The sequence below is a fragment of the Petaurus breviceps genome, unplaced genomic scaffold (genome assembly GCF_028583685.1).
Source record: "Petaurus breviceps papuanus isolate PSGF00001 unplaced genomic scaffold, PetGlider_PUasm1.0 419, whole genome shotgun sequence".
Taxonomy (NCBI): domain Eukaryota; kingdom Metazoa; phylum Chordata; class Mammalia; order Diprotodontia; family Petauridae; genus Petaurus; species Petaurus breviceps.
Window position 1 is genome coordinate 4,595,706 of NW_027186324.1, and position 10,469 is coordinate 4,606,174.

At 42.4% G+C, this 10,469-nt stretch overlaps 1 protein-coding gene across 23 annotated transcripts in view; it reads left to right on the forward strand.

Annotated features, from left to right (window-relative positions):
• Positions 1-10,469, forward strand: part of LOC138171194 (interleukin-1 receptor type 1-like) — a 75,092-nt gene that overhangs the window by 28,385 nt on the left and 36,238 nt on the right. For 9 of the 23 annotated variants that reach the window (XM_069100570.1, XM_069100575.1, XM_069100569.1 and 6 more), the window contains exon 1: positions 8,994-9,345. The gene's annotated coding sequence lies outside the window, so the exon portion shown is untranslated. Of the gene's footprint in view, positions 1-7,801; positions 7,955-8,989; positions 9,346-10,469 lie in introns of those variants that run through there. The other 14 variants (XM_069100565.1, XM_069100578.1, XM_069100579.1 and 11 more) reach the window with 4 other exon arrangements.

Sequence of the window (10,469 nt, forward strand, 5' to 3'; positions counted from 1 at the left end):
GTGAGTGTATGTGTGTGTGAGTGAGTGTATGTGTGTATGTGTGAGTGAATGTGTGTATTGAAATGGTTTTCTATTATATTAAAAATACACTCATTAAGTGCCAAATATGAACCACATACATATCTAGATTTTGGAGATGAAAAGGTTCCACAACAAATACAACAACCAAACAAAAACTTGACAATAGTCCATGCTCTATAGAAACATACCTTCTACTGGGGAAAAACCCAGTGAATTAACAGGAATTCTGTAATTATTGCACTGTTTCTATGAAGGAGAACACTGAGGCTTTGGGAGGTTAAATTAGCATGAACACATAGACAGTGGTAGAGATTTATTAAGTCCCTACTGTGTGCCAGGGGCTGTGCTAAGCTGAGACAAATAAAAAGAAATCATCCCAATTACTCAAAATAAGGTAAATGCACATACATAAATGCTTAGATGAAACTTTTCTTGAACTGTTGACCTTTTGGAGTTTATTTATATTAAAAATGAGCATGACTGTGATTTTTCCAAAGAACTTTCTTTTCCCGCATATTTGGCCATAACTCTGGCTTGAAACTGAGCCAACATTGTAATACTAAAGGCAAAATGTGTGGGTTGGTTTTCTTTTAATGAAATTAGGAACATTTGTTTTACAGGCCAAGGTCTCCCGCTGTATCCTGGGCCATCTCCGGTCATCTTGATCATATCTGGGCACTGGATCCAGATGGCTCTGGAGGAGAAAGTGAGGCTGGTGGCTTTGCACAGCCCTGCCTCACTCAAATCAAAGTCAATTGCAAATCATGTTCTCATCTCCCTGATGTCATGGTACTCATCAGGAACAAAGGACAAGCCACAACCTGTGAGTCTGAGCTGCCTGAATGGGGACCCAGTTTTCCAGTTCCAGTTGGGCAACTCAGCTGCTTTTCTCCTCCCCTCCCCTTCCTTTCTTTCCCTCCTCTCTCCTTTCCTCTCTTCTTACTGGAGGGTGTTCTGCCCAAAGGAAGGTAAATTTTATCAATTTTGATGGCTGAAAGCTACCTCATTAACTTGGGGAATACTGGCTAGATTTCTTTCTCAAACACCAAGCCTTAAACCCAATTCCCTCTGGATCTCAACAGTAGGTCCCTGACCAAGGACCACTCAGTTGTTATTTTTTGGGCCCTCCTGACTCAGAGTGAATGTAACAGTTTCTCTTTTAGCCAGCAACCCTGATGGTCTTTCCCTCCCAGTCTGATTTTTTTGGGGGGGAGACATTGCCTCTCTCAAAGTAAGAACTTGAAAGTGAGGTTGGTGACCTTGTCCATCCCTCCCTCACTCAAATCAAAGTCAATTGCAAATCATGTCATCATCTCTCTGATATAACAGTCCTCTTGGAGAACAAAGACAAAACACACACAACCACAAAAATTTGTAAAAAAAGAAGTCTGAGTGTGAATGTTAAAAAAAAATTAACGAGAATGTGTATTGCTTTTCATACTTCTAAAGACTTAGGCAATAAAGATTTATTGATCACCTATTATGTGCTGGACACTGGGTTAAGCATTGGGGATACAAAGAAATTCAGTCTCTGCTCTCAGGTGGTTATTTATCCAATGGGGAAAACAACCAGCAAATAGCTATGTACAAGCAAGCTTCAGAGAGTAGGATAAATTAGAAATAAATCACTAGAGGAAAGGAATTAAAATTAATGGGGAATCAAGAAAGGCTTGGGGCAGCTAGATGATACAGTGGATAGAGTGCTGGGCCTGGAATCAGGAAGACCTGAGTTCAAATATGGCTGAAGACACTAGCTGTGGGACCTTAGGCAAGTCATTCAACCTTGTTTGCCTCAGTTTCCTCATCTGTAAAATGATCTGGAGAAGGAAATGACAAACCGTTCCAGTACTTTTGCCAAGAAAACCCCAAATAGGGTCATGAAGAGTAGGACATGACTGAAATGACTAAACAAAAAGAAAGGATTCCTGTAGAAGATGGGATTTTAGGATGCCAGGGATGCCAGGAAGCAAAGATAAGGAAAGAGAACATTCTAGGCATGGTGGATAGACCAGAAAAATGCCAGGAGTCCAGAGATGGAGCGTTTTGTTTGTTTGCGGAAAAGCAAGGAGACCAGTGTCAGTGGATTCAAAAGTACTTGGGGGAGGGAGAATAAATTGGGGTGTAAGGAGGGAATGACAGAATAGCTCTTTGAGATCTAGCCATAGAATCTCTTATTTGGAAGGGAGGGATCTCAAAGGCTGTCTGTTTCAGAATGTGCCTAAGCAAGACTAGGCTGATAGGGTGCATAGTGAATAGAAGGCAGGATTTGGAATCAGGAAGACTTAAGTTCATATTCTGACTAGCTGAGTGACCCTGGTTAAGTCACCTAATTTCTCTCAGTTTCATTTCCTCACTTGTAAAATAAGGATATTAGCAGGATTTTGTGTGAATCAAATTAAATATATCAAATCTTTGCAAACCTTAAAAACATTACATTATTAAGGTATAGTCATTATGAATCTCCTAGCACAACACACCAGCCGGTGGTCATCTGGACTCTCCAACAGTTCTAAGAGGTAGAATGTTTTTTGGATACCAAACATAAATGTGTTTTGTTTTGGGGTTTTTTTGCGGTATTTACCCATTGTCCCTAGTTTGGCCTTCTTGAGATTAGCAGCCCCCATCGAATCCCTCTCCCATATCACAGTCCTTCAAATAATTAAAAATAGAACCCCCTAAATGTTACTTAACTCCCCCCCCCATTCTTCTTTTCTCCAGGCTTAGCCTCCACAGTTCTCCTAACTATTCCTCATGTGGCACAATCTCAAGACCTTTTTCCATCTTCATTGCTCTGTTCTGGATTCTCTGAAATTTATTGATTGTCTTCCTAAAATTTGGCATTCACAACTGAACACAGCAGTCCTCAGATGGCCTAACCAGGGTGTAGTATGGTTATACTGTCACTTAGGGCACCACACTTCCCCTAGTGCATGTGAGATTACATTAGCTTTTCTAGTTGTCATACTTTTAACTTTTAACTTGGATTGAGCTCATAGTCCACTAAAGTCCTTAGGTCTTTTTCAGACAAGCTAGCCGTAACTCTTATATCTCATATTCATGAGTTTGGGTTTTATAAAACCCAAATTTGTAACTTTATATTTCAGCATAGTGATCCAGCTTCTCATTCTAGACAGGCAAGATGCACAAAAAGTAGATCTTACTTTGGCTATGTAATATTTCAACTATCCCTCTCAGCTTTATGTCATCTGCATAACTGTAAGGATGCCATCTTTGCCTTTATATGTCATAGATTGAACATATTAAAAAAAGAAAACAGGACCAAGGACAAATCTCTGTGGCCTTCCACTAGAGACTTCCCTTCAAGTTGATATTAATTCATTTATGTCTATTCTTCATGCAGTCATTCAAGAAGCTTTGAATTCATCTAACCAGGCTATCATCTACTCATGTCTTTTCATTTTGTCCAAAAAGATAACCTAAAAACTGTCAGATATTTTGCTGAAATCTAGTTATGGTCTATGTACTTCATTGTCCTGATTCACTATGGCTGCTCACCCTGTCAAAGAAAGGAAATGAGATTGGTCTGGCATGATCTATTTTTGGTGAAGCCATCCATGTTGCCTTTTAGTGATCAGCACTTCCTTTTCCCAAAGTTCATTAATTATCTTTAATAATGCATTCTAGGGCAGCTAGGTGGCACAGGGGGGTAGAGCGTCAGCCCTGGAGTCAGGAAGACCTGAGTATAAATGCATCCTCGGACACTTACCAACTGTGTGACACTGGGCAAGTTACTTAACCCTGATTGCCTCTAAAAAAATAACAATGCATTCTAGAATTCTGTCAGAGATCAATTCAAGATCACTAATGTATAGTCTGCAAAATCTATCCTTCCTCTTCTCTTTTTTGGAAAATCAAAACACTTGCCATTCTCTTATATAATGGCAACTACTCTATTCCTCCTCCTTTTTTTAAATTTTGGAAGCAAAGCAATTGGGTTTGTGACTTGTCCAAGGTTACACAGCTAATAAGTGTCAATTGTCTGAGGTCAGATTTGAACTCAGGCCCTTCTGACTCTAGGGCTGGTGCTCTATTCACTGTACCACCTAGCTGCCCCACCTCTATTCCTTCTTTCAAACAATGTTTTATTGTTACAAACTTAGAAAATACCAACAGACATGCTTATTTTGAGCTAATAACCAAAGACAAATATAAGATGATTTTTATTTGAAATCACAAGTCTCTACTATATGCAAATTGTTTTAAGTTCTACTTAGTGATCTCATCAGCTTCCATTGATTTATTGCCATCTCTATGCTGCTGATTCTCAAATGTCCATGTTGGGCTCCAACTCCTTTGCTGACCTCCGATCTGTCATATTCAATAGTCCTTCAGACATCTCAGTCTGGATTCCAGTGAACATCTTAAGCTACACTTGTCCAAAATGGAACTCATTATTTCTTCTCCTAAATTTTTCTCTTCCTCCTACCTTCCCTGTTACTATAAATGGCAACACTATTCTTCCAGTCCTTCAGACTCACAACCTAGGGGTCGTTCTACCCCTCTACTATCTCTCACTTCTCTTGTTCGATCTGTTGTTAAGGCCTGTTGATTTCACCACTTCTCCTATATACTCCTTTGTCTCCTCTGATATTGATACCTACCATTCTAGTGCAGGCTTTTATCACCTCGGGCCTGGACTATTGGAATAGTCTGCTTGGCGGGGGCGGGGGTCGTCTACCTGTCTTAAGTCTCTCCCCACTCCAATCCTGCATTCAGTCACCAAAGTGATTTTCCTAAAGCATAGGTCTGATCAAGTCACTCTCCCCTTCTCCCACACTCAATAAACTCCAGTGGCTCCCTATTACCTCCAAATACAATCAAATACAAAATCCTCTGTTTGGAATTCAAACTCCTTCATTATCCTAACTTCTTCCTCCCTTTCCAAACTGCATACACCTTACTCCCTGGAAAGTTCTCTTCCAGTTTAAGGGGTAGAAAGACTACAACTATCCACTGAATAACAAAGCCACTAGACCAACAATTGACCCATCCTTTAGAGATCAGTGTCTGCTCAGTTCAGTTCGGCAGTAATGGAGGCTGGTGAGGAGTCAGAACAGCCACTCTAAGTGACCTGCTAGACCCAGCCCAGCAGCAGGTTGGCTTATTTGGCCCAAACACTACACGCGTAGGCTGTTAGTCTAGCCAATGAGTTACCTTGGCCATGTGTGTTCCCTCTGTGTATGCCTCACTATGATGAGACTTTTCTCTATTACATCCATGCCCATTCTTTCCTGCTCTTGGACTCTGGATCTATGTGTGGGACAATGTGTCCTGGTGTTGAGGAAAGTGTTTAATCGCTAAGCCAGCTAAGTAAATGACCTTGATAAAGAACTTCATCTACTGGCTAACAGTTAAGGGGAAGAGCATCAGTGGGGGCTCTTGAATGATCATTGAGGAAGATATTCACAACTATATTACCTCTAGATGCAGTAACAGTCACGTGTGGCAGGAAGTAGTATGAAGAAAAGCTGGAAAGGCAGGATGCCATCAAATTGTGGCCAACCTTGAATCTCAAGGAAAGAGGCCGATATTTATTTAGACAAGAGGGAATCACTGAGTATTTGGGGACAGGAGATCCCAGCATAATTTTCTAAAGTCTTTTTTGTTGTTGTTAGTATTTAGCATTTATATTCTTGACAAATGTCCGTTCAGTTTCTGAACTTCTATAATGACAATGTACTCATTACTTCATGAGGTAGTCCCTGTCACTATTGGACAGGAAGTTCCTTCTTCTGTGAAACATAAATTTACTTCCCCACCATTCCTAATTCTTCTCTTTGGAGTTATTAAAAAAATCAAATTTTTCTTTCAGAGACAATCTTTCCAATATTTGTAGATACAATGTAATTCCTTCCCTCTAAAGTGGAACCATTTAAACCACTCATCTTCCCACACAGTTTCAAGAGTGGAAGGATAATTTGTCTTGAGGCAAATGACACCAACTGGGAGGGCACATTATAAAGGCAAGTGGGGCACTTGATTTCTGTAGATGTCTGGCAGTATTTGGCAATAGTCATATTGCTTTCATATTAATAATGCATTTCACTTTAATGATGGAAAAACTGAGGTGTAGAATAGTTGAGTCAGTTATTCAGAATCATTGAATACATTTATCCATATCTTCTACTTCTTCCATTATTACCTTTTCTGATAATCTCAACTGCTACTGTCTCCCACCAAAATTACTTTGTGTTTAATTTTCGAGGGCAGCCAGGTGGTACAGTGAATAGAGCACTTCACTGGAAGTAAGGAAGACTCATCTCCCAGAGTTCAAATCTGGTCTCAGACACTTACTAACTATGTGACCCTGAATAACTTCATCCTGTTGCCTCAGTTTCCTCATCTGCAAATGAGTTGAAGAAGGACATGGCAAACCATTACCTTATCTTTGTCAAGAAAACCCCAAATGGAGTCACAAAGAGTAAGACATGACTGAACAACAATTTTGCATATAGGTCATATGCACTTCGTTGTGTACACTCCTTCCTCCCATAGATTGTAAGCTCATTGAGACTCTGGACTATTTTTTTTTTGTCTTTGTATTGCCACTGCCCAGTACAATGTCCTTTACAAAACAAGTGTTTAATAAAAGCTTTGATTGATTGATCAAAAACATGGCACAGATTTTGAAAGGCCCATCCTGGTGCATCTGCTTTAGCTGTGAAAACATAAATCACTCACAGTATTCATTGCCTTATCCCTAACTCTCATGTTCAATACGGTTATGGATTTTCTGACTGGTCAAGAATATTAGTTTAGGTCTTCCTCGATGTCATATATTAAGCAGAACGAATTGAAGGGAGTCAGACAACTGCTTGGGGTGAGGTGGACAGGAATAAATTGTTTTGAAGTTAAAGGTTTGATGATAGAAGTAAAAAGTGGTTCAGTGCAGGTTAAGAGAATGGAAAACATATGAAGAGTTAGGCTGTTGAAGGAAGTCCATCTAGGGCAGTGGTTTTAAAATTTCTTCCAAGGAACCTTGTGGTTCTAGAGATTTGCAGTAAGTTCCATAAAAAACAGCTTAAAAAACACTTAAAAAAGCTTTTTAGGTCACCAAGTCATATTGCACTGGGCCATATAGCTTATGACCAAAAAAACCCCAAACATACATTTCATTTTTATGAAACCAAAAAAAAAAAACCTTTTGTCAAAAGTTTTTTTAAAATTATGGAATGGCAATTTTATTTATACAATTTATTTTATTAATTTATATAGAATAAATTATTTATTTAACAAAGTAAGAAATGACAAAATGATTCCATAAGTTTGTCATATACTAAATGGTTTTACTAGGATGACATTTCAGTGAATTAATTCAGTGAGAAATCTTCTGTTTAAGAAAGTTTGTGAGCATGAGATGACATACCAGCCTCTCCATAGGGGGCTGTGCCTTGTCTCTGGTGCAGATGTTACAAGGGCAGGTCTGGGACTTACTGAAGAGAGGCTGGTACTTTCAGATGTAAATGTTGCAAAGGACATGAAAAGCTGGACAGGGAAGCCACAGAGTGTTCTCTCTCTCAGAAAAGAGTATATATACCCACCTAGCTAACGAGGGTAAATCAGTGTCCTGTAATGAATCCCTTATATTATGGGCAGCTAGTGGATAGAGTGCAGGCAAGTTCAAATGCAGTCTCAGAAACATACTAGCTGTTGGATTCTGGTCAGATTACTTAGCCCTTGTTTGTCTCAGTTTCCTCATCTGTAAAATAACAAGGTTTTTTTTTTTTTAAACTAAATTTTAAACGTATTCCGCCCACAGGGGGACTATCTTTTTGAAGCTCAGAAAATTCTCACATGCGAAGTCAACAAGCTATTGGTCTTAAAACTTCTTGAGAAAGGCAGCGTTGTGTCAGTGAACTTTATGCTGGGTTTGGAGTCCTTGGATTCAAATCTACTACCTGCCAAACCGTAGGTGAGTCACTCAATCCAATCTCTCTGTTCCCGAGTTTCTTCATCTATAAAATGAAAGGGCTACTTTTAAAGTCCTTTTCAACTCTAGGTCCATTCCTCTGCCTCCCCTCCAAAATGATTGAAATGATCTCTGGGATAAAACTAAATTTGGAAGTATATTTTTGAAGGTTTTGAGTATAAAGAAACCCTGAAATGGCCACAATTCACATAGGGATATTAGTGGGAAGAATCCCAGAACAGCAGAACGCTGTGATTCTGTCTGGATGAGGATCAAACCTCCGGAGGCTGTAGGCATTCTTGGCAGTCTGATTTGCTCTGGGTGTGAATTTTGAAAAGAAAGAACCCTGCGACTCCGGAAATATTGTTTCTTTGTCTCAGAGCCAGTTGGAGGAGAGAGCCAGTTTTGTGTAGTGGACGGGACACTGGAAACTGAGTCAGGAAAACGTAAATTCAAACCCTGCCTTGGACGCTTGTTAGTAGCACGACTACGGGGAGTTCGTTTGTTAAATGTGTCTTTCTGTGCATCACTTTCATTTGTAAAGTGGGGGTGGAATCGATGACTTCCTAACGTCTTTCTTTAAAACCCATGCTTCTAAGATGCTAAGGTTTGTGAGGCCCTGAACGATGGCGAAGATACTAACTTCCACAGCCTGCCTTCCTTCCTTACCTAGCAGGAATCGTCTATTCAAACTCCCCCCCCTCTGACCTGAAGGGCAAGTGGACGGTCTCTGTAGTACAAAGGCCTGGAGTCGTCCCCCCGGCCCCGTTCTTAGGGAATTTGGGAATAGCTCGTCTCCCAGCACTCCTCTGGACTTTACTCACTACCCCAGAGTGCCACCTTGGCCACGACTCCAGGCCTTTGTACTACAGAGACCGTCCACTTGCCCTTCGGATCAGAGGGGCAGAGGCAGGCAGCGGTGGCATATACCCATCCCTGAGCTTACTCCCGGGTTTGGTCAACCCTGCTAGCTGTCCAGACTGAGGAGAAGAGGCGTCCCAACGTCCGGGAAATGCTGCTGCCTCCTCCCCCTCCTGGAGGGCGAGGGGAGGAGTATAGGCTTGTCTCCATCCTGCGTGGGAGGGAGCTTCGTATGGGGAGCTGGAAGACAAGGCAGGGCCCTGGAGAGGAGAAGCTAGGCTTCAGTCCTTCCAAATCCTCCAGCTCTGGCTTCGGGCCGCTAATCCATGCCTCCCCGAGAGGGCGCAGGAAGCGAGATGGAAGACTCCAAGTGGCCGAATTCTGCTGCCCAGGACTGGCATCGGCAGCCTTAGAGGGCCAAGAGAAAGCGCTCATTGCGCCCGCGGCAGGCCGGTGGGGAGCCTGGGCGCAGCCGAGGAACGCAGCCCGAGGCTCCCGGAGGGGGGTTCCCGGTTTCTCCCGAGGCAAGCTCAGTAAGTGCAGTTAGCAGTTCCGAGCTCCGAGAGATATCTCTAGGCGCCCGGACGCCAATCGAGGGCTGCGCTGCCCAGTGAAGCCGGGGGGGGGGGGCCCTGGCAGAGAGGGAACCCTGCAGCCTAGAACGGGAAAGTGAAGCGGCGGACAGCGCCAGTCCTCTCGGCCATCCACCCCACACTCCTTTGACTTACTCCAAGATTAGCGGCACCAGAGTGGGTGTCATTCTTTGGGGCTCTCTGGAGGTTGTAGGAAGGATGGTTAAGTGCAGAGTTGGTCCGTAATTGTGCTGTCAGAGGACTTGGGCTTGACACTTGCCTCCACTCACTTCTTCCGAGCACGGGGGGACTCATTCGCCCCTGTCCAACCCGCCGGAGCAGAAGTCTGGGCTTGTTGACTGGTACCTCAAGAAGTTAATCCGGATTTTGGGGTGACATGCGCTTGTAACTAAATTTGGTAATCAGATATCTGTGTGTGTGTGCGTGCGTGCGTGCGTCTGTGTGTGTGTGTGTGTGTGTGTGGTTCATGAGAGAGACAGAGACAGAGAGAGAAAGAGAGACAGAGACAGAGAGAGACAGAGACAGAGAGACAGAGACAGAGAGAGACAGAGAAAGAGAGAGAGACAGAGAGAGACAGAGACAGAGAGACAGAGACAGAGAGGGACAGAGAAAGACGCGCACACACAGAGTGCTAAGCCAACTCACCATGTGATTTATAGGGGTTCTTAACCTGGGGTCCATGAATTTGTCTTATTTATAACTATTTTTACAGCTGCAAGTCAATATAACTGGTTCCCTTTGTAATCCTTAGATTATGAACTCTAGAGGGAGGGTGCTGTGATTTGTGTTTCTGGGCAAGCTCCCCTCCTTCTGTGTCGTTGCTCAATGTTCCGTACAAGATGCTCAGTAAATACTATTGATTGACGTTGTGGTTTGGACCTCCAAAGGTTTGCTTTTAGTTGGCCCTTGACGTTTAAACTGTGTTATGTTTGCGAAGGGCAGGGGAAGTTCCCTTATGGTGTATTTTCTGGTAATTCTGAAGAGTGAAGCGGTGGAGCACTTTAAAACAAAACGCTTCGTTTTCAGCGATCTATCTATGTTTACTCCGGTTATATTCAACCTGG